At 38.0% G+C, this 25,585-nt stretch overlaps 1 pseudogene across 1 annotated transcript; it reads right to left on the bottom strand.

Annotated features, from left to right (window-relative positions):
• Positions 1-7,210: 7,210 nt before the first annotated feature.
• Positions 7,211-8,852, bottom strand: Olfr856-ps1 (olfactory receptor 856, pseudogene 1; annotated as a pseudogene). Its single transcript, NR_033621.1, has one exon. The product of NR_033621.1 is annotated as an olfactory receptor 856, pseudogene 1 (transcript).
• Positions 8,853-25,585: the final 16,733 nt, after the last annotated feature.

Consider the following 25,585-nt stretch of genomic DNA (forward strand, 5'->3'; position numbering starts at 1 on the left):
TGAAAAGCTAATCACTGATACCTTTATGTACAGATTTAATTGGTATCCTATTAGATACAGATTTTTAAGTACTTTAAATCAAGTATTCATGTGACATTTCAAGTTGATGTGTTATGCTTTTGACAGCTGTGTATAGATAGACTCCAGGTTACTGCAGGAGTACATCTCAATAAAGTACATCCCTTTAAACCTATCATCAGTCAGAAACAAAGTAGCAATCTCAATGCATCCTAAGACTTCTGGTATGTTTGTGCATGGGGATGGAGGCCAGAAGATATCTGATGTCATGTGTACATGAATCTACAATATGCTTTTGGGTTTATAATACAAGCAGATATACATAGCAACATAATGATACATGCTGAGGAAAGGCAACATAAGGGCTAACATCTAAGATCTAGAATGTTAAATCTCTGCTATGGGTAGTAGATAATGCCTGGCTGACTTGCCTTTTCAGGCAATGTTGTTACACAGAAGTCCTCAGGAAATAGCTGCATTTTAGCTTCATAGTCTTTTTAAATACTTCAAGTAGGAAGAGGGCTTGTTATGCCTGTTGAATAATGGTATATATCTTTATTTTGCTATGACAGAGAAATGCCAGCTCTCTGTAGTTCTATATTTGTTTCAATCTGTTGTTGCAGAGACTACAAAAGGTTTGCTTAACCATGTAAAACTTGGATTTCCTTGCTGTTTTTAAAAGCACCCGAATCTATAACTCCCTTACCTTTTCCTGATGCTAGAGATAGAACCCTGGGCTGTAGGCATACTGGGTAAGTACTGTACCTTCAAAAAACCAACCTTCAGTTTAAGCAATGTGTAGTCTTTTTAGTTTTGCATCACCAACTATTTTGGTTTCAGAATATAAGCCAATATTAAAATGAATTTAGTGGGCATCTCAAATAAGTATGCAAACTTTTCAGACAAATTCTGACCTCCCCTGAAATGATCTTTACTAAAATACGATAGGAAGAAAATGACAGACTTGGGTTCGTTTTGTGAGTTAATCTGGTCTCTATCAAAGAACTGTGCAAGAATGTCATTCACCATTTACATGAAAGGAAAAGATGGAGGCCCAGTCTACTAACTGGAAATGAAAGACAAGCAAGTGTTCACAGTTGATCTTCATGTCCTTCAGTTAGTAGAGTATTTGGGCTATTGTGTGGTGGGCAGGAGTTTTAACACACAATTCTCTTTTGTCTGGAGTCCCTTTCTGCCCTCTTCAATACTGAACATTCTATCACAGTTCTTGAGTACACGTATCTGGGCAGATAATTGTTTCTCCCTGAATGAAAGTGCTCACTATTTAGTGACCCTCAGTCAAAAGTTTACCAAATTCATTAGTGAAAGAACTACTGTCACTTACTGGTTCTTGCCTAATGTTAGAGAAAATAGTGCATATCCCAGAGGCTTGACCTAATGAAAGAAAAAAACTTTCTCAGCTTTTGTTTAATTAGGAGACTTGGGAGTGCAGTACTGCTTCTCCCTTGTGCCTGATTCTTCCCTTCCTCACGTCAGTAAGGGCAGGCTAGGCTAATGAATTCTCACGGGTATATAAGTGGCTCAGGGCTCTTGCATCTCATTGCTCTTCCCTGCCAATTCTCAAAACAAGGTACATGTTTGCTCAAGGGGGAACATCTAATTGAGGACTAATATAGTCTTGCTGTGTTTTTTTAATTCCTGAGACCTCTCCAGCATAACCCCTCTGCCTTGTGTAAAATTAGTCTCTTAGTCAAGCTGAACTTTTTGCTTCTCTTGGGACGTTGGGATGAGCACACACTGAGATTCTTTACACTTAACTTTGGGGAAAGATAGTCTAATGAAGCATTGCCTTATCCTTAACTGAGTAAAGGGCAGGGAAAACGATGCCAACAGGTTAACTCTGAGGAAGCACCCAGGAGACTCAACAGAGAAGATGTTGAACTTGGGGATGTCAGACCCATGGAAAGGTGATGAAAACATTGTGTGTAGAAGGCTTATTAAAATTAAAGAGAAATGGCTGAAGAATAAGTATTTTAAGCACTTTCCTAGCATGCATGTGTCTCTGGGTTCATTCACCAGTACTGGTGAAAACAAACAAAAACCAAGTCAATCAATAATAGAAATAGTTGAATAAGTATGCCAGTGTTGAGGTTCATTCACCAGTATTGGTGAAAACAAAAAAGTCAACCAATAACAGAAAGAGTTAAATAAGTATCCCAGTGTTGAATGCAAAGATACAGGAAGATTTTAAGGAAATCACATTATTGGTGTAAATAAGGAAAGAACTACAATGTAAAGCTAGAACGATGTGGGGGCTTGCACATCATATTAGTGTGCTAGTGCTAGTGTGGTCTCTGATTCTTAACGTTTTGCTTAAGAGCTACAGAATACAACAAGCTACATTTGCTATTCAGATGTTTGTTACTGTCACTTTGTTTATACCCCGTCAGTCATCCACTCACATGAATGACTGCAGAATGGTTCTCTATTCAGTTTCCTGGAAGTAGTATAGATAGAGGAAGGTTTTATTTTTTCTTTTCTAAAGAAAGATCAACTTGTAGCTGAGGAGGAGAGGATGTTCATGAACTTTGGATCCTTTACCCTCACTTCTCAAGTCCCAAGGTGACAAGCCCATGTCTATATGCCCAGTCACACAATGCTGACGTGTAACCCCAAGTTTCAAGCAGGCAGTAATCAGTCTACCCCAGCTTGGTAGTAGCTATTATTGCAGTCTACCTTAAACCATTTTGTTTACATTATGAACGTCTAAGTAAGAGTACATAGTTTTACTGAGACACCTTTGGCATATAAGAAATTACATATAAGTTTTAACATCTCTGTGCCCATAGAACCATCACCACCATTAAGATTAAAAAACAAAAAGGTTTGTGATTTGCCTATTATTGTACCTCCTTGTTCCTAGACCAACCATTTGCTTGAGTATAAGCAGATCAGGCTTCTCTGCTGGATTGTGTTTGGGAAAACCTCAATGTTTTTCAGTGAAGAAGGGGAGGCCAGCCTCAGAAACTCATTTTCTTGTTCATCCTATATATAGATTCATATGATTCTCTGGTGGAACCCACAGGCCAAACGAGCAGATCTGCAGAAACACTTAATTGGAGTCCAGAATTTGGAGACTGTTATGTAGGTTATCTTGGGAATTGGAAGGAAACTTGGCAAGTGATGCTAAGCAGGTAGAATTGTCTAGGAGGCCAGAACCTGCATATTTCACAAGACTTAATGCTTTAATACCTTGGCAAAGCAATTGAAACCCTCCTATTAACCAGTTCATGCCTTAAGGGTCTCAAAATTGATATTTAGTGAATGTTACTGGTTTATCTTTATTTCTGGAGCAGAATAATTTTATAAGCCCCAAAGATTGGCTTAATGCATATTCTGAAACAGAAAACTCATTCAACATCTTTGAAACTTCTTTGTCTCACAATATCCTGACTAGGCGCATATGTATGTGTGTGTGTGTGTGTGTGTGTGTGTGTGTGTGTGTGTATATATATATATATATATGTATATATATATATATATATAAACAAAAGCCAGCACAGAAGCATAATCTGCTTATACTCAATCAAATGGTAGGTTTGCTAGAGAACAATGGAACAATGGGGAGGAATAATAGGCAAATCACAGAACTTATGGAGATCATCTTAATAGAAGTCATGGTTTTATGGGTATAGAGATGTTAAAAACTTATGTGGAATTTCTTATATGCCAAAGGTATCTCAGTAAAATTATTCACTCTTACTTGGACATGCATAATGTAAACAAACTGGTTTATGGTAGACTGCGATGAGAATAGCTACTACAAAGCAGGATACATATATATTGTATTTTTCTAGTTTTGTACCTTTTAGGGGGGAGAGGGGCTCCTGAATACACAAATAGGTGGTTTTCTTAATCTATAGCTGTTTCTTGTGTCTTTTCTTGGGCTTTTTTCTGTTTTCTGTTTATTTGTTTTGTCCTATTCCAATATTTTTATATTATTATATCATTCCTTATATGCCAGAATGTGGGTGGATTCAGATATGAGCACAGGCTGGAAGGAATACAGGGTGGGAAAATGATAATTAGAATATATTATATTAAAAATATTATTTCAATACAGGGTGAAATCTTTATTAGGGCTTGTTACAAAACGTAGAATTTAGTTATAGGAGCATTTCCTTCATATGACTGGAAGATAAGTATTATTTTAGCCAGGCTTTTTAGAAAGTGTAAGAGAATTATGTACCATAATTAAAGATTGGGGTTGCTGAGTAAATGTTTCTTCTAATGTTTAATCACTAATATTTGCCTCTAGTCAATTCCCATAATAGAAGAAGGCAAGACTGACTTTCAGATTAAGGGGGGAAGTGTAGGATGACAACATTTTTATTTCTTTTTCTGCCATTTTGTCCTGGTTCAGGAAAAGCAAAATTCTGCCTGAAGGTGGACAAGCTGGCTCTACATAACAAGGATTTGAAAAGAGTGGCACTGGTGTGTTTCAGAAGTAATTCTAGCAATATCTTTCTTGTATCAATGTTCCACTTGGTTAAGCTGACAGTTTCAGACCCTATTTCTCTTTAAACTACTCTGCTCAATGTTTAGTATGGGACTGAGATATGAAAGAGGTTTACAGATAATTTCATATGTGGAATGTGTAACACTAAGGCCTACATATGCTGGTTAACTTTTTTTTCCAAGGCTGGTATTCTTTTATGCCAGAATTAGTTCTTTTAGCCAGTGTTCTAACCAGAAGTAGTCATATGCTACTATTATTTTTTTTATCTTAAGCTCTTAGATTCTAAAAGTGATTTCTCACTTGGAAGGCACATTAATTCTGTAACACTTTGGCATTATTTCTGAATCTCAGCCCTTCTCCAGGCAAGGATTCCTAACTAGAAGCCAATATCTTAATTTCTGTTTTGGATCTTTTGTTTGTACATCTTCTGAGCCTGTTTTTTGTTTTTTGTTTTTTTTCTAATTGTCCCTTTTCTTGGCTTCTGGTTCATGATAGATCAGTAGTTATTACCAAAGGAGATTTTATTCTGAGAGTACTCTAAAGATATTTTGGGTAAATAGCCATGACTTAATGGGAGAAGAGCATATGTTAATGTCATAAAATGAATTGAGACTAAAAACTATGTAAATGTCTAAATATCATAGAGTAATCCTCAGAGAAGCCTGCACCACATGGGAAGAGAATGTGATCTGGCCTCAAAATACCCATAGAGTTCATAAACCTTGTAGTATAGTAATAACTTTGAAAACAGAAAGTGAAAAATAATGGTGGCAATTCACTACTGATCCATGCTTATGAGGGTCTACATCTTGGACACACCCTCCAACACACACCCCTCCAATTTCAAATCAGGTACCAATGCTAGAGATCTGTGTATAAAGGGTAAGATATTATTGCACCGAATAAAACTCCTGAGGGCCAGTCAGTTTATGTCTTACTCTCAGGTGTTTCTTGTAGCTGGGTGCGCTTTCAGAAGTGGAAGGTTTGCCATTAGAACACACACACCCCTTTATTGACAAGGACGAGGGGGATCAACAAATACTGTGTTTATACACACACACACACACACACACACACACACACACACACACACAAATGCCTGCCACTTACCAGTTGTCTGTATGTTAGTTATATATGCTGATCCTCTATTCAATCCAGTAATTATTGCCAAGAGTCAGAATTTTTTTTAATAAATGGTAAAGATACAAGTAAAACTTCTGAATTTGCCCAAGTTTATTCCCACTTCTCATCAAATGGATGATTCAGCATTACTCAAGCCAACTCAAGGTAACTTTTTTAGTTTTGTGATCTAAGTTCCAGAGCATTCCCCTATGATGTTAAAGACATATGTAGAAGATGCTTTCAGCTCGTTGGTATAGGGGAATCCTTGTATGGGGCTCTTTAAGTTACACTTTTAAACATATTTTATTATTTGACAATGTCATACATTTGTAAATTATATCTTGATTAGACTATCCTCAACTCCTCTGTCTTAGTCACACCAAAAAGTCCTCCCCTACATGTCTTCCGCACACATGCAAATCTCTTTAAAAATAACCCATTGACTTCACATAGTATTACATACATGCACATGGGGTCACCTAGACATGGGCAAAGATTTAATGCCTGAACCACCAAAGAAAGAGGAAAACTGCCCTGGCCACAACTCTCCATAATATGTCAATAGCTCTGAAATTTGGGGTAGAGACTCAAAAGTCCCTCCCCAATCCATGCTGGAATGTTAACTGGCTTGATCTTCTGTAGGTAATCACAGCTCTTGTAAGTTAATAAGTGCAAGGCAACTTCTGTTTCATGTTGCGAAATGGAACCAAATGTGAAGATTTGAGAAAGTGTAGCTAGGCCAGGACAATATATTGAGCAAATTGTTTTGTATGTTTTATTTACTGCTATGAAGTTCAGGCTGACTTGATTCCTGATTTTTCTGCCTCCACTTTTTGACTTGTAGGCAGTTTGTGCTTTTGTTTCATATCTATTAGAACATGCTGATATATATGAATTTATATTGTGTGTGTGTGTGTGTGTGTGTGTGTGTGAGAGAGAGAGAGAGAGAGAGAGAGAGAGAGAGAGAGAGAGAGAGAGAGAGAGAGAGAGAGAGACTTTTACTGGCTCCAGCCCTAGAATTTTTTCTTAAAGCAAAATGCCAATGGGATTCTCACTGTAGATGATTAACAATCACTCTACTTTCTTATTTTGAAGTACTACAGAGCAAACTCAGGGACTATGTATACAATACACAGTGTACAGAAGCCCTGCCACAGAGCTACACCATCTTGACTAATAATAATAACCAAAGCAAGCCTCAGTAAATATATTTTGTGGGGAAAAAGAAAAGTCATTTTGAGACATTTTTAATATAGTTATTTTCCCTGACAAAGACCAAAGAAAACATCCAGTAAGCATTGTCATGGAGTCAGTAACTTAAGGAGTTGAGCCAATGATGTATAGGTATATGTCATATCTCTCTTTTTACTGGCTGTATTTTCATTCTTGTCCCTCGCCATTCTTGTAAGTATATATAGTTGAAATTATTTGCATAAGGAATCTAGTTACTGACTACTCACGATTCACTTTGTTGTTTCTATTATATCTATTGTCTTAAAATATTTTATTCTTGTACTTCAGAGTAATATTTCTTCTCTGTGTCTTAAGACTATAGAAGAATGTAACGTGCTAAAATACTCTTATCATCACCCCTCTTGATTCTATTATCTACCGAAACCTGTCTCCTGTGCTGTGAAAAAATCTTCTAAGAGCCTGATTCAAGTCCTTGTTCCTCAGGCTGTAGATGAAAGGGTTTAGCATAGGAGTAACCACAGTATACATCACCGAGGCTATTGAACCCTCTCTGGATTTATAGGACATTTGAGAAGTAAGGTAGACCCCAAGGCCTGTGCCATAGAACAATGAGACCACTGAAAGATGAGAGCCACAAGTAGAAAAGGCTTTATACTTACCCCTAGCAGATGAAATGCCCACTATAGAGTTGATAATTTTAGAATATGAAAAAAGAATCCCAGACAGAGGAATAATACCTAGTAAACCAGTTACACAGTAAAGCAGGATATCATTGGCATATGTGTCTGAGCAGGCAAGCTTGAGAATCTGAGCAAGTTCACAGAAGTAGTGGGGTATTTCTGTTTTCTTACAGAAAGACACCCTCAAAAACATTAAAGTTTGCAACACATGAAACTCAAGGAGAATGAAGACTGAAGTGTGGACACTATGCCCCTCCTTAGATTTGGGAACAAAACACCCATGGAAGGAGTTACAGAGACGGAGTTTGGAGCTGAGATGAAAGGATGGACCATGTAGAGACTGCCATAGCCAGGGATCCACCCCATAATCAGCATCCAAACGCTGACACCATTGCATACACTAGCAAGATTTTATTGAAAGGACGCAGATGTAGCTGTCTCTTGTGAGACTATGCCGGGGCCCAGCAAACACAGAAGTGGATGCTCACAGTCAGCTAATGGATGGATCATAGGGCTCCCAATGGAGGAGCTAGAGAAAGTAGCCAAGGAGCTAAAGGGATCTGCAACCCTATAGGTGGAACAACATTATGAGCTAACCAGTACCCCGGAGCTCTTGACTCTAGCTGCATATATATCAAAAGATGGCCTAGTCGGCCATCACTGGAAAGAGAGGCCCATTGGACTTGCAAACTTTATATGCCCCAGTACAGGGGAATACCAGGGCCAAAAAGGGGGAGTGGGTGGGCAGGGGAGTGGGGGTGGGTGGATATGGGGGACTTTTGGTATAGCATTGGAAATGTAAATGAGTTAAATACCTAATAAAAAATGGAAAAAAAAAATAAAGTTTGCAACAATGAATAGGCCAGGCAGATTAGGCAAGACAGTAGAAGTAGACTAACACACAAGTGAGGGCTCATGACAATCATGTAGTGCAAGGGGTGACATATGGCCACAAACCGGTCATACGCCATTACAGTCAGTAACAAACTATCCAATCCAGAAAAAAACATGAAAAAATACATCTGAGCAAGGCAGCCTTCATATGTTATGGATTTATTCTGTGTCTGGATGTTCACTAACATCTTGGGGACTGTGGTGGATATGAAGCAAATGTCTGTAAAAGATAGGTTAGAAAGAAAGAAATACATTGGAGTCTGGAGGTGGGCATCAGAGGTAATGATCAGGATGATAAGCATATTTCCTGTGATGCAGACCAGGTAAATGAAAAGGAACAGCCCAAATACAAGAGGCTGGATATCAGTTTCTTTTGAAAGTCCCAGAAGGATGAATATTGAAGTAGCTGTGATGTTTTCTTGCTCGATAAAATTTGCAGTCTTTACCTGGAAATAAGCAAACATAGTTACAATGAATGTATCATTCATTACAAAGTCATTCATGGAGTATAATATTTTATCCCAGTTTTTCCTTGCTTTACAGCCCCAGACTGCTGTTTTCACCACTACCCACAATGCCTTGTCCATTGCAACTTTCCTGGTTTACAGTAAATGATATCTTCTAAATAATTTCTGAGACAGAACCCGTTTTCATGAACATTTCCCCTCTGCTTTGTAGTAAATGCCTCTTAGAGTCCCAGGAAAATAAAGGACAAGCAACTATTGGTTGTAGAATTTGAAAATATTTTATTAACTTGTGCTTTTGCCAGACTATCTTGTTTCATTTGATTCAAAGAAGGATATTTTGAAAATTAGGAAATCTCACTATTGTTATGCAGAAGATGTCAGTCCTCTCTAATTCATCTGTCTAACTACGTCATAATATGCCTAACCCCAAAGATCAATTCAAAAGCTCCATCATACAGTTACATTTTCCTTGCATTTTTATATTATTCTTATACTCAAGCAACTGTGTCTTCTTTATTTCATGTCATATTTCCTGCACTGCATATAATATTAAACAATGAATGCTATATTTCATGGATACCATACACAACACATCAAAAGTATCTCATTTGCTTATCATGCACATGGCTTCATTTTGATCTTCAGTGATTTGAGAAGAAATACAAAATAAAACAAAAATTAAAATCTAAAACAAGAAAAGAAAAACAGACAACCATGATAATACATTTTGATAATTGCAGTACTGAAATAAATGAAGGAGGATCTCAGATATGAAGTAGCCTGGGCTTCTCATAGCTATATTTCCAAGAAAAATAAAAATGAAAAAGCCCTGAAATAGATTAGACAGACAGACAGATAGATGTGTGTATGTGTGTGTGTGTGTGTATGTGAGATATGTATAATATATATCATACACATGTATATGTGGGGGTGGAAATGTATGTGCATATTCTCCCACTGAAGCCATTCTTATTCACAAAACCTTTAGTAGGGCTAGAGATGTAGCTAGGTGTTATTGGGTACTCAGCATGTATATGACTTTGAGTTCAATCCTTAGCTCTGTAGAAACAAACAACCATAAACAACATATATACAATATATGTTATATATTATATGTAATATAATATTTCTTCTTTTGTAATAGATATTTTTCTTGTTCCTTAAAATCATAGTAAAACTACCATAATGTTTACATTATATTAATAGGTTATATGTCACCTAAAAGTTATTTAATATATACAGACAAGAGTATGAAATTTTACAGAAATACTGTAGCACTTCATAGAAGGGACTAAAAGAGCCACAGATATAAAGTCATCCCATATCTCCAAATACAGAAAAATGGCTATAAAAATTACTTATTCTACAAATATCTGTTCAGTGAATGACAGTTCTACACTTCAGCTAGTTCCTTTCTACATTCAAAGTTGGAGGCAATTTTTACTTTGTTTTAAAATTTCATCTTCATTTATTTGCTTTACATCCTGCTCACTACCCCTCCTCTTGATCACCTTCTCCAACAATCCCTCCCTTTGTCCCCTGAAAGGGTGGACCCCCTCTGGGTTCCCCACCACCACCCTGACATATCAGGTCTCTGCTGGGCTAAGAGTATCCTCTCCCACTGAGGCCATTATTATTCACAAAACACTTTAGTAGTGCTAGACGTGTAGCTTAGTATTTCTGGGTATTCAGCGTGTGTATGGCTTTGAGTTCAATCCTTAGCATCATAGAAGCAAGCAAACAAACAAACAACAACAAAACACATCACACAAACAAACAACAAAACCCATTCTGAAAACCTGTTTAGCCAAAAAGAGAGGTGCATATATTACGATTTTCAGTTGAGCATAAAGGGCATGACAGTTTATCTAAATTTATTTCATTTTGAAGGCCTTAGTTTATGATTAGATACTAATTTCTGGGTTGTGATGGAATTTCTCAGTATCAGTATGACTGTCTTCAATTTTATCCATGAATTATATAAGATTTTTCTTCCTTTGGATTAAAATGTCCTTTGCAACATTCATGGTCTTACTTTCAACCCTCATGAAGAACATTTCTCCTGATTGAGAAAGCCTTTAGATATTGGGTGGGATGTATATTGACACTTTATCTCTTCCTCCTTTTCTTAACTGTCTATTATTGGATTCAACAGTGCATATCAGGCCATATAATAGGACTGTGGATAGAAAGGCAAGTGAGCAGGGACAATAATGGAGCAAAGACTGACGGAAAGGCCATCCAGAGGCTTCCCCACTGTCTGATCTATTCCATTCACAGACACCAACCCCTGATATTATTGCTGACACCAAGATGTGCTTGCAGATAGAAGCCTGGTATGGCTTTCCTCTGAGAGGCTCTGCCAGCACCTAAATAAGACAGATGCATATACAGCCAATCAGTGGACTGAGCATAGGGAATGAAATAGAAGAGTTAGGCAAATGGCAGAAGGAGCTGAAGGGGATTGCAACCCCATATGAAGAACAACAGTACTAATTAACTGGATCCCTCAGAGCTCTGATGGACTAAACCACCAACCAAAGAGTAGATATGGGCCAGTCAATGGCTCCCCATACATATGTAGCAGATAATTTGGGAGGCTAAAGTAGGCGAATAACAATTTTGAGCTTAGCCATAGACACTGTCTTAAAAAGAAGAATCTTTGGTGCTTTCTGTCTTTTTGAAGCTTTAAGAGATACAAATATAGTCTTTGGCTTGCTTTCAGTAGTTCTGGTCAAGATCCATGTGAATCAGTTTAGCAATAAGATTCTTAACTATGTTAGGAACAGTAATTGTTCAACCTGAAGAAATTCCATATCAGCTTGTTGAAAATCCAAATTAAGATTGTTTTGATAACTGAGTAGTACTCCATTGTGTAAATGTACCACATTTTCTGTATCCATTCCTCTGTTGAGGGGCATCTGGGTTCTTTCCAGCTTCTGGCTATTATAAATAAGGCTGCTATGAACATAGTGGAGCATATGTCCTTCTTACCGGTTGGGACATCTTCTGGATATATGCCCAGGAGAGGTATTGCGGGATCCTCCAGTAGTACTATGTCCAATTTTCTGAGGAACCGCCAGACTGATTTCCAGAGTGGTTGTACAAGCTATTAAAAAGAATGAATTTATGAAATTCCTAGGCAAATGGTTGGACCTGGAGGGCATCAACCTGAGTGAGGTAACCCAATCACAAAGGAACTCACACAATATGTACTCACTGATAAGTGGATATTAGCCCAGAAACTTAGGATACACAAGATATAAGATACAATTTGCTAAACGCATGAAACTCAAGAAGAACGAAGACCAAAGTGTGGACACTTTGCCCCTTCTTAGAAATGGGAACGAATCACCCATGGAAGGAGTTACAGAGACAAAATTTGGAGCTGTGACGAAAGGATGGACCATCTAGTGATTGCCATATCCAGGGATCCATCCCATAATCAGCTTCCAAACGCTGACACCATTGCATACACTAGCAAGATTTTGCTGAAAGGACCCAGATATAGCTGTCTCTTGTGACACTATGCCGGGGCCTAGCAAACACAGAAGTGGATGATCACAGTCAGCTATTGGATGGGTCACACGGCCCCCAATGGAGGAGCTACAGAAAGTACCCAAGGAGCTAAAGGGAACTGCAACCCTATAGGTGGAACAACAATATGAACTAAGCAGTACCCTGGAGCTCTTGACTCTAGCTGCATATGTATCAAAAGATGGCCTAGTCAGCCATCACTGGAAAGAGAAGCCCTTTGGACTTGCAAACTTTGCCCCAGTACAGGGGAACGCCAGGGCCAAAAAGGGGGAGTGGGTGGGTAGGGGGTTGGGGGGGTGGGTATGGGGGACTTTTGGGATAGCATTGGAAATGTAAACGAGGAAAATACCTAATTAAAAAAAATAAGTGGGAAAAAAAAGATTGTTTTGAGATTCTTTCTCTTCCCCAGTAATATTGTCTACCACCAAGAAAGCAAATGTTCACAAAGAACATGAGGAAAGCAAAACCTTTAACTTAAGCATCTACTATGGACATCAGTGTGGAAGTTTCTCAACTAAATATGGAACAACAATATATATCAGCTCCACTAGTTTTACATATACTTAAAAGTCTCTAGATTCCACCACCAAGATCTGTGTATACCAGTGCACATTTCTATTGTATTCATAATACCGAGGAAATAGAAGCAGACTCAGCATTTATCGACTCAGCATTTATCAACTGATGAAAGGAAAATGAAAATTTGCATTTGTGTACTAGAATTTTATTCATCATACAATTATTAAAAATTAGATGGAATTTGCAAAATATTGTTAATTAGATTTCCAAAGATATATTCCATGTTTCCCGTGATCTTATCTGTGTATCCTAGATGTGTGTGTGTGTGTGTGTGTGTGTGTGTGTGTGTGCGTGCATTTTTGTATGGGTGCATGTTTGTAGAGGCCATAAATCTAGACAGGAATTCTTGAAAGGAAATATATAAAGCTCTTAAAGGAAAGGAGTAGTAAAATGCATGTCATATGAAAATAAAAGGCAAAATACTTGGAGTTTAAAGGCTTAAGTTAGAGGAGAGATTGTGAAATGAAGAAATAGAGACTTGGATACTAGATATAACTTAAGTAAACAAAAAAACCACAAAATAACTACTTTATAAAGTAAGGGAAAATCCACTCAGTATCTTACAAACCTAGAATATCGTAACAATTTCATAACTCAGTACTTACCAACAATCTTCTCCTGGAGTTTCCACTTAGTTTTCTAGAAAAAAAAACTGGATAATTTCAATTTTGTGTACTACTACAATGCTGGAGATAGGACCCAGGAGAAGAACTTCACTACTGAGTGATAATCTTGTATTTCTACACTTTAAGCTACACTTTATGGATACTCACAATTAACAGGGAGGACCATTTAACTTCCATTGTTCTTTGAAGAGTGTAGGACTATGCTCACAAAAATGTCCCCTTGGGTGAATGCATTCAAATGAGTTTGTAAATAGAGTTTAAAAAAGAGGCCCTAAAACTTTGAGGAAAGTGAAAAGAATTGAGACCTCAAGAAAGAAACAAGGCAGTGGGGCATAGTAGAGCTTGGAGATTCCTGTACTGCTGTTTATTTGAATTCGGTGCAAGTTTATCTATCTATCTATCTATCTATCTATCTATCTATCTATCTATCTATCTATCTATCTATCTATCATCTATCAATCTATCTATCTATCTATCTATCTATCTACCTCAATATGTCTTACAATCTATAAGGAATCTGCACATGTGGAAGCTTTGGTGACCTTCTTACCTTTGCTTTATCACTTTCTTTTCAAAGCTCTGATGCCACCATGGAAATTCTGAAAACTGGACTTTTACTATCATTCCATTTTCTCAATGGATAGTATTATGTGCCCAGCAGCAGAGAAGATTCTAGAAATTTCTGGGAGAAAATGATACCTGAACAGGGCTATTATCCCTTTACATAGTTACAGAGCTATTATTTGGAGAATTACTTATCTCACCACTCATTAAATAAATCACTGTTAGATTGTGTATTTCTATAGTTTCATACTTGGGAGCAAGGGAACTGATTTATTCTTCTATGTTTTCCCTGGGAGAATAGAGTTTGAACCAAATAGAAGATTCACCTTCTCCAGTGGCTCAGTCCAGTTCAATTAGACTTTTTCTTCTTAATTTTCTTCTTGCATATGGCCTCTGGAGTACCTGTTTCCCTTAGGAACAGCTCATTCATTCTGGCTCTAGAATCTCTACAATGCTAACCATTTAAAAAAAAAGAAAAAATAATAACTTTGACATCAAGATCCTAAAGAGTTCTGTAAGAAACCTAAGAATATATATATATATATATATATATATATATATATATATATATATATATATATATTAATTATATATATTGTTTAAATTATAATAAACATCAAACAGATATTTTTTTAAATTTAATGGAATCTACCAGTGAATTCAGAATAAAGGGCAGACACTGAATGTTTATACACAATGAAAACAAACGTGTTAAAGTTTTTTTTGTGACAAAGTTTTTAAATAAAGGAAGAAAGATTATGTAGTATTCTTTCTGTAGTTTCTGCTCTTGGCTAGCTAACAATTGCTTTTATGCTATCGTGCAGCTCCATAGAATGATAGAAGACTTATAGGAAGCAAGTTGTTCACTTCCTGCCAGAAAAAAAAAAAAAGAGAGAAAGTAACTTGGAGAGTGTAAAATACCTTTACAAGGTCTACCCAAACAGCTCACTTTCCCAATCATGTCTTATATTCTATAGTTTCTACAAACTGACAGTATTTTTCTTAATTATGCATATACCCATAAATCAACCAGTTGATAAACTCAGAATCTTTATAATCTGGAGACTTCCAGAATGCCCTACATCTGGCTATTCAATTAGGGCTCAAATCTTAAAACCTTGAGCTTTGCGGGATGATTAAGATCCAAGAAACAAAAATACAAATTTTATAAATTTCTGAATTCTAGTTCTTAATGTGGAATTTGGTGACATTCTGTGCTTTGTTGATGTCATTTCATAAATGATACCTTCTATTTCCCCTTTATAGGTACAGATTGAATTTTTTAATGTTAGTGTCATTTGAAAAGTGATAGCTGCTTTTAAAAATTATTGAAAATATTTTTAATGCACTGCATTCTAGCTATAGTTGTTAAGCTGGAATGCCTGTTTACTCATGTACAAGTTGGGAAACCTCATCTACCATCCTTCTCTCAACTCCACCGGAATAGAGAAAACTCTCTAACTCAAAGAACACTCTGGCCTAGCATGTCATCAGCATTCGTCATTTCCACATTTTCAGCAACTCACACAAGAGTGCCTAAACAGGGGGTTAGTTTTTGACCATGGATGGGCACAGTACCAGCTCCTAGCAGACACATCAACTACTTGCCCAACCTCTATAAAACCCTTTCTTCTTAGCCCATATGGGCAACTTCATTGACCTCCACCTGCAAGATTGGTGAGCCCACCAGAGAACTGGTTCCTAATAAACCCGCTTTATTTACTTTGAATCTGGTATAAGCTGGCCTCTATCTAAGACACTGAGGGAAAGAAAAATCCTATCAATAAATACTCTGGTCCCAAATCCTCCCTCTTACTACCTGCCTCCCTGACAATAAGGAACCACCCATTTCTGTCACATTTTAGAAAACCATCAGGCATCTAAGGTATAATAATAAGTAATATAATATGGTATGATTAATATAATAAATCAATATAAATAATATGATCAAACAAAAACAATCATAATAGGACAAAAACAGAAGTTAAAGGGACAAAGAATGAGCAGAAGAAACACATAAAGACACAGAGTCACACACTTGCAAACACGGGAATCTCACACACACAAAACACACACACACAGAGAGAGAGAGAGAGAGAGAGAGAGAGAGAGAGAGAGAGAGAACTAGAAGGCATAATATATACATAAAGGGCCTTCGGGAAGGGGGCAGAAAAAGTAAAACCTTGATAAAATATTATGAAATAAAGAACCTCTGAGCCGGGCATGGCAGCACACACCTTTAATCTCAGCACTTGGGAGACAGAAGCAAGTGGATTTCTGAGTTCAAGGCCAGCCTGGTCTACAAAGTGAGTTCCAGGACAGGCAGGGCTATACAGAGAAACCCTGTCTCGAAAAACCAAGAAAAAAAGAAAACCTCCAAAGATATCCTAGTCATCATTTCTTGTTGCTGTAAAGAAACACTATGATCTAAAACAATGTGAGGAGGAAAGAAATTATTTGGCTTACACTTTCACATCATATACTCCAGCACTGAAAGAACTCAGGACAGGAACTCAAATCAGGCAGGAACCTGGAGGGAAAAGATGCTAACTGGCTCATTCCCAATGTATTGCTCAGATGGCTTCCTCATAGAACCCAGAACCACCAGCCCAGGAATAGTAATACCCACAATGGACTTCCTCAGCCAATCACTAATTAAGATGTCTTATGCTGGGAAGTGGTGGTGTATGTCTTTAATCCCAGCACTTGGGAGGCAGAGGCAGGCAGATTTCTGAGTTCATGGCCAGCCTGGTCTACAGAGTGAGTTCCAGGACAGCCAGAGCTGTACAGAGAAATCCTGCCTCTAAAAACGAAAAAGAAGAAGAAGAAGAAGAAGAAGAAGAAGAAGAAGAAGAAGAAGAAGAAGAAGAAGAAGAAGAAGAAGAAGAAGAAGAAGAAGAAGAAGAAGAAAAGTCGTATACCTTGAACTTATGGAGTCATTTTCTTATTTGAGGTTCCCTCCTTTCACATAACTCTAGGTTGTGTCAAGTTGTTATAAAACTAACCAGAATTATTATTATTCAAATACATCACTGTTAAGCCACACTTTTCTTTCCTTGTTCATCCCAAAGATCACTCATTAATATTAACACCACAACATAAAATATTTTTAAACTTAAAAATTCTCAGAGTCTTTACAAACGCAAACACTTTAACTTCATTATAAAATTGCAAAATATATTTTTTTATTTATTTATATGTATTTTCCACAATTACATTTCCAATGCTATCCCAAAAGTTCTCCATACCCTCCCCACCACTTCCCTACCTACCCATTCCCATTTTTTTTGGCCCTGGCGATCCCGTCTACTGGGGCATATAAAGTTTGTGTATCCAATGGGCCTCTCTTTCCAGTGATGGCCGACTAGGCCATCTTTTGATACATATGCAGCTAGAGTCAAGAGCTCTGGGGTACTGGTTAATTCATAATGTTGTTCCACCTATAGGGTTGGAGATCCCTTTAGCTCCTTAGGTACTTTCTCTAGCTCCTCCATTGGGAGCCCTGTGATCCATCCATTAGCTGACTGTGAGCATCCACTTCTGTATTTGCTAGGCCCCAGAATAGTCTCACAAGAGACAGCTATATCTGAGTCCTTTCAGCAAAATCTTGCTAGTGTATGCAATGGTGTCAGAGTTTGGAAGCTGATTCTGGGGTGGATCCCTGGATGTGGCAGTCTCTAGATGGTCCATCCTTTTGTCACAGCTCCAAACTTTGTCTCTGTAATTCCTTCCATGGGTGTTTTGTTCCCAATTCTAAGAAGGGGCACAGTGTCCACACTTTGGTCTTCATTCTTCTAGAGTTTCATGCGTTTAGCAAATTGTATCTTATATCTTGGGTATCCTAAGTTTTGGACTAATATCCACTTATCAGAGAGTACATATTGTGTGAGTTCCTTTGTGATTGGGTTACTCACTCAGGATGATGCCCTCCAGGTCCATCCATTTGCCTAGGAATTTCATAAATTCATTCTTTTTAATAGCTGAGTAGTACTCCATTGTGTAAATGTACCACATTTTCTGTATCCATTCCTCTGTTGAGGGGCATCTGGGTTCTTTCCAGCTTCTGGCTATTATAAATAAGGCTGCTATGAACATAGTGGAGCATGTGTCCTTCTTACCGGTTGGGACATCTTCTTGATATACGCACAGGAGAGGTATTGCTGGATCCTCCGGTAGTACTATGCCCAATTTTCTGAGGAACCGCCAGACTGATTTTCAGAGTGGTTGTACAAGCTTGCAATCCAACCAACAATGGAGGAGTGTTCCTCTTTCTCTACATTCTCGCCAGCATCTGCTGTCACCTGAATTTTTGATCTTAGCCATTCTGACTGGTGTGAGGTGGAATCTCAGGGTTGTTTTGATTTGCATTTCCCTGATGATTAAGGATGTTGAACATTTTTTCAGGTGCTTCTCTGCCATTCGGTATTCCTCAGGTGAGAATTCTTTGTTCACTTCTGAGCCCCATTTTTTAATGGGGTTATTTGATTTTCTGGAGTCCACCTTCTTGAGTTCTTTATATATATTGGATATTAGTCCCCTATCTGATTTAGGATAGGTAAAGATCCTTTCCCAATCTGTTGGTGATCTTTTTGTCTTATTGACGGTATCTTTTGCCTTGCAGAAGCTTTGAAGTTTCATGAGGTCCCATTTGTCAATTCTAGATCTTACAGCGCAATCCATTGCTGTTCTATTCAGGAATTTTCCCCCTATGCCCATATCTTTGAGGCTTTTCCCCATTTTCTCCTCTATAAGTTTCAGTGTCTCTGGTTTTATGTGAAGTTCCTTGATCCACTTAGATTTGACCAGAGTACAAGGAGATAAGTATGGATCGATTCGCATTCTTCTACATGATAACAACCAGTTGTGCCAGCACCATTTGTTGAAAATGCTGTCTTTCTTCCACTGGATGGTTTTAGCTCCCTTGTCGAAGATCAAGTGACCATAGGTGTGTGGGTTCATTTCTGGGTCTTCAATTCTATTCCTTTGGTCTACTTCTCTGTCACTACACAAGTACCATGCAGTTTTTATCACAATTGCTCTGTAGTAAAGCTTTAGGTCAGAGATGGTGATTCCACCAGAGGTTCTTTTATCCTTGAGAAGAGTTTTTGCTATCCTAGGTTTTTTGTTATTCCAGATGAATTTGCAGATTGCTCTTTCTAATTCATTGAAGAATTGAGTTAGAATTTTGATGGGGATTGCATTGAATGTGTAGATTGCTTTTGGCAAGATAACCATTTTTACAATGTTGATCCTGCCAATCCATGAGCATGGGAGATCTTTCCATCTTCTGAGATCTTCTTTAATTTCTTTCTTCAGAGACTTGAAGTTCTTATCATACAGATCTTTCCCTTCCTTAGTTAGAGTCATACCAAGGTATTTTATATTATTTGTGACTATTGAGAACGGTGTTGTTTCCCTAATTTCTTTCTCAGCCTGTTTATTCTTTGTGTAGAGAAAGGCCATTGACTTGTTTGAGTTTATTTTATATCCAGCTACTTCACCGAAGCTGTTTATCAGTTTTAGGAGTTCTCTGGTGGAATTTTTAGGGTCACTTATATATACTATCATATAATCTGCAAAAAGTGATATTTTGACTTCATCTATTCCAATTTGTATCTCCTTGATCTCCTTTTGTTGTCGAATTGCTCCGGCTAGGACTTCAAGTACAATGTTGAATAGGTATGGAGAGAGTGGACAGCATTGTCTAGTCCTTGATTTAGTGGGATTGCTTCAAGCTTCTCACCATTTACTTTGATGTTGGCTACTGGTTTGCTGTAGATTACTTTTATCATGTTTAGGTATGGGCCTTGAATTCCTGATCTTTCCAAGACTTTTATAATGTATGGGTGCTGGATCTTGTCGAATGCTTTTTCCGCATCTAACGAGATGATCATGTGGTTTTTGTCTTTGAGTTTGTTTATATAATGGATTATGTTGATGGATTTCCGTATATTAAACCATCCTGCATCTTTGGAATAAAACCTACTTGGTCAGGATGGATGATTGCTTTAATGTGTTCTTGGATTCGGTTAGCGAGAATTTTATTGAGGATTTTTGCATCTATATTCATAAGAGAAATTGGTCTGAAGTTCTCTATATTTGTTGGACCTTCCTGTGGTTTAGGTATAAGAGTTTTTGTGGATTCATAGAAAGAGTTGGGTAGAGTTCCTTCTACTTCTATTTTTGGAATAATTTGTGCATAACTGGAATTAGATCTTCTTAGATCTGCACTAAACCCATCTGGTCCTGGGATTTTTTTTGGCTGGGAGACTATTAATGACTGCTTCTATTTTTTTAGGGGATACGGGACTGTTTAGATCGTTAATTTGATCCTGCTTTAACTTTGGTACCTGGTATTTGTCTAGAAATTTGTCCATTTTGTCCAGGTTTTCCAGTTTTGTTGAGTATAGCCTTTTGTAGAAGGATCTGATGGTGTTTTGGATTTCTTCAGGATCTGTTGTTATGTCTCCTTTTTCATTTCTGATTTTGTTAATTAGGATGTTGTCCCTGTGCCCTCTAGTGAGTCTGGCTAAGCGTTTATCTTTCTTGTTGATTTTCTCCAAGAACCAACTCCTCGTTTGGTTAATTCTTTGAATATTCTTCTTGTTTCCACTTGGTTGATTTCACCCCTTAGTTTGATTATTTCCTGTCGTCTACTCATCTTGGGCGAATTTTCTTCCTTTTTTTCTAGAGCTTTTAGATGTGTTGTCAAGCTGCTAGTATGTGCTCTCTCCAGTTTCTTTTTGGAGGCACTCAAAGCTATGAGTTTCCCTCTTAGAAATGCTTTCATTGTGTCCCATAGGTTTGGGTATGTTGTGGCTTCATTTTCATTCAACTCTAAAAAGTCTTTAATTTCTTTCTTTATTCCTTCCTTGACCAAGGTATCATTGAGAAGGGTGTTGTTCATTTTCAACGTGAATGTTGGCTTTCCATTATTTATGTTGTTATTGAAGATCAGCCTTAGGCCATGGTGGTCTGATAGGATACATGGGACAATTTCAATATTTTTGTAGCTGTTGAGGCCTGTTTTGTGACCAATTATATGGTCAATTTTGGAGAAGGTCCCATGAGGTGCTGAGAAGAAAGTATATCCTTTTGTTTTAGGATAAAATGTTCTGTAGATATCTGTTAAGTCCATTTGTGTCATAACTTCTGTAAGTTTCACTGTGTCCTTGTTTAGTTTCTGTTTCCATGATTTGTCCATTGATGAAAGTGGTGTGTTGAAGTCTCCCACTATTATTGTGTGACATGCAATGTGTGCTTTGAGCTTTACTAATGTGTCTTTAATGAGTGTGGCTGCTCTTGCATTTGGAGCATATATATTGAGAATTGAGAGTTCCTCTTGGAGGATTTTACCTTTGATGAGTATGAAGTGTCCCTCCTTGTCTTTTTTGATAACTTTGGGTTGGAAGTCGATTTTATTCGATATTAGAATGGCTACTCCAGCTTGTTTCTTCAGACCGTTTGCTTGGAAAGTTGTTTTCCAGCCTTTCACGCTGAGGTAGTGTCTGTCTTTTTCCCTGAGATGGGTTTCCTGTAAGCAGCAGAATGTTGGGTCCTGTTTGTATAGCCAGTCTGTTAGTCTATGCCTTTTTATGGGGGAATTGAGTCCATTGATATTAAGAGATATTAAGGAAAATTAATTGTTGCTACCTTTTATTTTTGTTATTAGAGTTGGCATTCTGTTCTTGTGGCTGTCTTCTTTTTGGTTTGTTGAGGGATTACTTTCTTGCTTTTTCTAGGGTGTGATTTCCTTCTTTGTATTAGTTTGTTTCTGTTATTATCCTTTGAAGCCTGGATTCTTGGAAAGATAATGTGTGAATTTGGTTTTGTCGTGGAATACTTTGGTTTTTCCATCTATGGTAATTGAGAGTTTGGCCGGGTATTGTAGCCTGGGCTGGCATTTGTGTTCTCTTAGTGTCTGTATAACATCTGTCCAGTCCCTTCTTGCTTTCATAGTCTCTGGTTAAAAGTCTGGTGTAATTCTGATAGGCCTGCCTTTATATGTTACTTGACCTTTCTCCCTTACTGCTTTTAATATTCTATCTTTATTTAGTGCATTTGTTGTTCTGATTATTATGTGTCGGGAGGAATTTCTTTTCTGGTCCTGTCTATTTGTAGTTCTGTAGGCTTCTTTTATGATCATGGGCATCTCTTTCTTTATGTTTGGGAAGTTTTCTTCTCTAATTTTGTTGAAGATATTTGCTGGCCCTTTAAGTTGAATATCTTCATCTTCAATTCTCATCAACTCCTATTATCTGTAGGTTTGGTCTTCTCATTGTGTCCTGTATTTCCTGGATGTTTTGAGTTAGGATCCTTCTGCATTTTGTATTTTCTTTCTGTTGTGCAGATGTTCTCTATGGAATCTTCTGCACCTGAGATTCTCTCTTCTATCTCTTGTATTCTGTTGCTGATGTTCGCGTCTATGGGTCCAGATTTCTTTTCTAGGGCTTTTATCTCCAGCGTTGCCTCACTTTTGGTTTTCTTTATTGTGTCTACTTCCCTTTTTAGTTCTAGTATGGTTTTGTTCATTTCCATCACCTGTTTGGATGTGTTTTCCTGTTTTTCGTGAGTTATTAAATTCCTTCTTTATCTCCTTTACCATCATCATGAGATATGCTTTTAAATCCGTGTCTAGCTTTTCGGTTGTGTTGGGGTGCCCAGGACTAGGTGGGGTGGGAGTGCTGCGTTCTGATGATGGTGAATGGTCTTGATTTCTGTTAGTAGGATTCTTACATTTGCCTTTCGCCATTTGGTATTCTCTGGAGCTGTGCAGGATACACTCGGCGGGGTCCTGGAACCAAGATGTCTGCTGCCGATGCTCAGGCAAAGCGCTGCCTGGGGCCCAAAAAGGGGGCTGCCTTAGAAGCTCTGTGGTTCCCCCCTGTCCCAGAAGCTTTTAGCTTCTGTATTCCGTACTCTCACCTGTGCAGGATACACTTGGCAGGGTCCCGGAACCAAGATGTCTGCTGCCAATGCTCAGGCAAAGCGCTCCCGCACTGGGCAGATCCCTATCCTCTGGCTGGGAACGTGGCCAGCAGCCTGTGCAGGATACACTGGGCGGGGTCCCAGAACCAAGATGTCTGTTGCCGATGCTCAGGCCTTAAAAATGCAAAATATTTTGTAAAACCTAAGATCATTTAAAAAATTTAGTCTCTCTGAAAGGCTCTGTTTCACCATTTCAGTAGCATACATTGAAGGCAGGACAGAATTGTAGATGACTTGGTGCTTATCTTTCTCTTGTGTAGTAGTTTCCCATATTAAGAACATGGCCCATATGAGGTGAGAGTTCTAGGTAGATATCAGCTGAACTTACCCTGTTGTATAGGCATTGTCTTCAGCAATATGGCCTTGCTCTTAGTCAATTGAGAGCAACCTATATATGTGGCCAAAGCTTGGATACTTGTGGGATTACATGGGAGACATTTGGCCAGCAATAGAATTAGATGTAATTCATTTTCAGTACTGGAAACTTCTTTTGGAAACAAAAGATAACAAGTTGGGGGTATTTATCCCCTATTATTTGGTGATTTCATTTATTTTGCATATATATATATTGCCATTCCACTGCAAAAACAGAGAAGATATTTGGTCAACCATGTTCATTACTGCTCTATTGCTAATAGCCAGGAATTGGAAACACTTTATATATTCTCAATAGATGGATGGATAAGGAAAGTGTGATATATATATATATCACATCTATTCTATTTCTACTGAAGAGGGAGATCTATTCCTTTTACCTGGACCCTTGTTCATTATGTAATCTCTTTAGTTCAATGTTTTGTAGGTTTCTTATCATTGACTTAAATGGTACTACTACATATAAATGAATACATACAATATTTATTGTTCCTGATCTGGTTACTTCACTCAGGATGGATTTTTTCCCCCAGTTCCATCCATTAACCTGTGACTTTTATAATTTTTTCCTTTTTCTTTTCTTTTTTTCAATCTTTTATTTATTTTTTATTTATTTAACACTCCAAATTATATTCCTCTTCTGGTCTACCCTCCCACTGTTCCACATCCCATACTTCTTCCCCATCCCCTGTCTCCACATGGATGTCCCCAACCCCCAACCCCACCCAACCCCACCCCACCCCACCAGACCACTAAGCTCCCTGGGGCCTACATTCTATTGAGGGTTGGGTGCATCTTCTCTGACTGAACCCAGACCTGGCAGTCTTCTGTATATGTGTTGGGGGCCTCATATCAGCTGATGTATGCTGCCAGGTTAGTGGTCCAGTGTTTGAGAGATGTCAGGGGTCCAGGTTAATTGAGACTGCTGGTCCTCCTACAGGGTCTCCCTCCTCCTCAGCTTCTTCTAGCTTTTCCCTAATTCAACTAGAGGTCAGCAGCTTCTGTGCACAGGTTGGGAATAAACATCTGCATCTGACTCTTTAAGCTGCTTGTTGGGTCTTTTGGAGGGTAGTCATGATAGGTTCCTTTTTTGTGACTAGACCATAGCCTCAGTAATAGTGTCTTTCAGGCCTTGGGGCCTCTCCTTGAGCCAGATCCCAATTTGGGTCTGCCACTGGACCTTCTTTTCCTCAGGATCTTCTCTGTTTCCATCCATGCAATTCTTTCAGACAGGAACAATTATGGGTCAGAGATTTGACTGTGGAAAGGCAACACCATCCCTCACTTGATGCCCTGTTATTCTGCTGGAGACTGAGTCTACAAGTTCTTTCTTCCCACTGTATGGCATTTCATCTAAGGTCACTCCCTTTGAATCCTAAGAGTCTCTTGCCTCCCAGGTCTCTGTTGCATTCTGTAGCCCTCACCCCCACCACCACCCCCAGCCCAACCTCCTATTTCCTGAGGTTGCTTGTTTCCATTCTTTCTGCTAAGGGTTCAGAGACAGTATCCAAATGAACAAAATCAGAAATGAAAATGGAGGCATAACAACAGAAATGGAAGAAATTTTAAAAATCATCACATTCTACTAAAAAAGCCTATACTCCACAGAACTGGAAAATATAGATGAAATAGGTAGTTTTGTAGACAGATATCACATACCAAAGTTAAATCAAGAGTGAGTAAACTGTCTAAACAGGCCCACACCACATGAAGAAATAGAAGAAATCATTAAAAACCTTCCAACCAAATATACCCCGGGACCAGATGGATTTAGTGCAGAATTCTACCAGAACTTCAAAGAAGACATGATAATAATATTCTTAAAACTATTCCATAAAATATAAACAAAACGAACACTACCTAATTTATTCTATGAAGCCACTATTACTCTGATACCTAAACCATACAACGGCCCAAACAAAAAGGAGGACTGCAGACCAATCTCATTTTTCAATAGTGATGCAAAAATACTCAATAAAATACTTGTAAACCAAATCCAAGAACACATCAAAACCATAATTAACTACCATCAAGTATGATTCATTCTGGGGATGCAAGGTT

This window comes from Mus musculus, chromosome 9 (assembly GCF_000001635.26).
Source record: "Mus musculus strain C57BL/6J chromosome 9, GRCm38.p6 C57BL/6J".
Taxonomy (NCBI): Eukaryota; Metazoa; Chordata; class Mammalia; order Rodentia; family Muridae; genus Mus; species Mus musculus.